Below are 4,226 nucleotides of genomic sequence, written 5' to 3'. Positions count from 1 at the left end.
ATGTGCGGCCACGGAGAGTGTCTTTCATAGTTGGAAAAAGCCAAAAGTCACTAGGAGCCAGGTCAGGTGAGTAGGGAGCATGAGGAATCACTTCAAAGTTGTTATCACGAAGAAACTGTTGCGTAACGTTAGTTCGATGTGCGGGTGCGTTGTCTTGGTGAAACAACACACGCGCAGCCCTTCCCGGACGTTTTTGTTGCAGTGCAGGAAGGAATTTGTTCTTCAAAACATTTTCGTAGGATGCACCTGTTACCGTAGTGCCCTTTGGAACGCAATGGGTAAGGATTACGCCCTCGCTGTCCCAGAACATGGACACCATCATTTTTTCAGCACTGGCGGTTACCTGAAATTTTTTTGGTGGCGGTGAATCTGTGTGCTTCCATTGAGCTGACTGGCGCTTTGTTTCTGGATTGAAAAATGGCATCCATGTCTCATCCATTGTCACAACCGACGAAAAGAAAGTCCTATTCGTGCTGTCGTTGTGCGTCAACATTGCTTGGCAACATGCCACATGGGCAGCCGTGTGGTCGTCCGTCAGCATTCGTGGCACCCACCTGGATGACACTTTTCGCATTTTCAGGTCGTCATGAGGGATTGTGTGCACAGAAGCCACAGAAATGCCAACTCTGGAGGCGATCTGTTCAACAGTAATTCGGCGATCCCCCAAAACGATTCTCTCCACTTTCTCGATCATGTCGTCAGACTGGCTTGTGCGAGCCCGAGGTTGTTTCAGTTTGTCGTCACACGATGTTCTGCCTTCATTAAACTGTCACACCCATGAACGAACTTTCGACACATCCAACTCCATCACCACATGTCCCCTTCAACTGTCGATGAATTTCAATTGGTTTCACACCACGCAAATTCAGAAAACGAATGATTGCACGCTGTTCAAGTAAGGAAAACGTCGCCATTTTAAGTATTTAAAACAGTTCTCATTCTCGCCGCTGGTGGTAAAATTCCATCTGCCGTACGATGCTGCCATCTCTGGGACGTATTGACAATGAACGCGGCCTCATTTTAAAACAATGCGCATGTTTCTATCTCTTTCCAGTCCGGAAAAAAAAATCGGAGGCCTTAGAACTTGAATGCACCTCGTATGTCGCTTTGGATTGGAGGATATTCTCTCTGGATTTGGGCGGCTAGCGGAGATAGTAAAGACTGCCAGTCTTGCTTGCGAGATTAAGGCGGAGCTCACCATCTGCAGCATCGTCGATAGAGCCGACTGTGGTCCTTTGGTGCGGAGCCGAGTGGAGGGTCTCAATCAGAGGCTCAGGCGGTTCTGTGACCGTGTAGGCTGCCGATTTCTTGACTTGCAACATCGGGTGGTGGGTTTCTGGGTTCCGCTTAATAGGTCAGGAGTCCGCTAGACACAGGAAGCGGCTACACGGGTAGCGGGGACTGTGTGGAAGGTGCTGGGCCGTTATTTTTTACGTTAGAGGACCTCAGGGAATTACAGGGAACCACAGAAATGGCGTCCGTCTAAAAAGGGGCAGACAAAACTCAGCAAGTTAGTTGTAGAAACGATCGGTATTGTAGTTGTAAATTATCGTATCTGTGTTGGGAAAGAACCAGAGCTCCAAGCCCTAATAGAAAGTACTGAAGCTCGAATAGTTATAGGTACATAAAGCTGGCAAAAGCCGGAAATAAGTTCAGTAGAAATTTTTTCTAACGATCTAACTGTGTTCAGAAAGGATAGATTAAATACAATTGGTGGTGGAGTATTTATTGCTGTCAGAAGTAGTTTGCCTTGTAGTGAAACTGAAGTAGATAGTTCAAAAACGGTTCAAATGGCTTTGAACACTATGGGACGTAACATCTGAGGTCATCAGTGCCCTAGAACTGAGAACTACTTAAACCTAACTAACCTAAGGACATCACACACATCCATGCCCGAGGCAGAATTCGAACCTGCGACGGTAGCAGTCGCGCGGTTCCAGTCTGAAGCTCCTAGAACCGCTCGGCACACCCGGCCGGCGAGTAGATAGTACCTGTGAAATAGTGTAGGTAGCGGTTATACTTGACAGTCATACTAAACTATTACTTGGGTTGTTTTACCGACCCCCCGCCCCCCTCCCTCCGACTCAGAAGAACAGTTCAAAGAAAACTTGAGTCTCATTTCAAATAGGTACCCCACTCATACAGTTATAGTTGGCGGTGTCTCTAGTCTACTCTAGATATGCTGGAAAATTTATATGCTTAAAGCCGGCGGCAGCCATAAAATGTCATCCGAATTTGTACTGAATGCTTTTTCAGAAAATTATTTTGAACAATTAGTTCATGAGCCCACTCGAAGCGTAAATGGTTGCGAAAGCATACTTGACCTCTTAGCAACAAATAATCCTGGACAAACAGTGAGTATCGTGACGAATACATGGATTAGCGACCACAAGGCAGTAGCTGCTAGGCTGAAAACCGCAATTCCTACAACCAGCAAAAAGAAACACAAAGTTTAAAAATGTTCTTAACACCTTTTTAAGAGACAGTCTGCACTACTTCCGATCTGATCATGTAAGCATAGAGAAGTTGTGGAATGATTTCAGAAGGATAGTATAGACAGCAATTTTGAGATATATACTACATAAATTAATAAATGATGGTACTGCTCCCACATGGTACACAAAACGGGTCAGATCGCTGTTGCAGAAGCAGCGAAAAAACATCCCAAATTTAAAAGAACGCAAAATCCCTAAGTCTGGCAAAGTTTTGCAGAAGGTGATATATAGCGCATACTTCAATGCGAGATACGTTCAATAATTTTCACAACGAAACTCTGTCTTGAACTCTGACAGAACCCCCAAAGAGATTCTGGTCATACATAAAGCACACCAGTGGTAATACGCAATCAATGCCTTCACTACGCGATAACAACGGTGAAGTCACTGACGACAGTGTCACTAAAGCCGAGTTCTTAAACAAGGTTTTCCGAAACTCCTTCACCAAAGAAGACGAAGTAAATATTCCTGAATTCCAATCAAGTACAAGTACCAAAATGAGAAGAATAGAAATAAGTATCAACGGTTTCGCAAAGCAGCTCAAATCCCTTAATAAAAGCAAGGTTTCCGGTCCAGATTGTATACCAGTCAGGTTCCTCCCAGAGTATGCTGATACAATAGCTCAATATTTAGCAATTATATACAACCGCTCGCTCACAGAATGATCCGTACCTAAAGACTGGAAAATTGGTTCAAATGGCTCTGAGCACTGTGGGACTTAACATCTGAGGTCATCACTCCCCTAGATCTTAGAACTACTTAAACCTAACTAACCTATGGACATCACACACATCCATGCCCGAGGCAGGATTCGAACATGTGACCGTAGCAGTCTCGCGGTTCCAGAATGAAGCGCCTAGAACCGCTCGGCCACACAGGCCGGCACTGGAAAATTGCTCAGGTCACATCAATACCATGAATGGGAAGTAGGAGTAATCCGTTGAATTACAGGCCCATATTACTAACGTCGATTTGCAGTAGGGTTTTGGAACATACACTCCTGGAAATTGAAATAAGAACACCGTGAATTCATTGTCCCAGGAAGGGGAAACTTTATTGACACATTCCTGGGGTCAGATACATCACATGATCACACTGACAGAACCACAGGCACATAGACACAGGCAACAGAGCATGCACAATGTCGGCACTAGTACAGTGTATATCCACCTTTCGCAGCAATGCAGGCTGCTATTCTCCCATGGAGACGATCGTAGAGATGCTGGATGTAGTCCTGTGGAACGGCTTGCCATGCCATTTCCACCTGGCGCCTCAGTTGGACCAGCGTTCGTGCTGGACGTGCAGACCGCGTGAGACGACGCTTCATCCAGTCCCAAACATGCTCAATGGGGGACAGATCCGGAGATCTTGCTGGCCAGGGTAGTTGACTTACACCTTCTAGAGCACGTTGGGTGGCACGGGATACATGCGGACGTGCATTGTCCTGTTGGAACAGCAAGTTCCCTTGCCGGTGTAGGAATGGTAGAACGATGGGTTCGATGACGGTTTGGATGTACCGTGCACTATTCAGTGTCTCCTCGACTATCACCAGTGGTGTACGGCCAGTGTAGGAGATCGCTCTCCACACCAAGATGCCGGGTGTTGGCCCTGTGTGCCTCGGTCGTATGCAGTCCTGATTGTGGCGCTCACCTGCACGGCGCCAAACACGCATACGACCATCATTGGCACCAAGGCAGAAGCGACTCTCATCGCTGAAGACGACACGTCTCC

The sequence above is a fragment of the Schistocerca cancellata genome, chromosome 4 (genome assembly GCF_023864275.1).
Source record: "Schistocerca cancellata isolate TAMUIC-IGC-003103 chromosome 4, iqSchCanc2.1, whole genome shotgun sequence".
In the NCBI taxonomy this organism is placed as follows: domain Eukaryota; kingdom Metazoa; phylum Arthropoda; class Insecta; order Orthoptera; family Acrididae; genus Schistocerca; species Schistocerca cancellata.
This window is presented reverse-complemented; position numbering follows the sequence as displayed.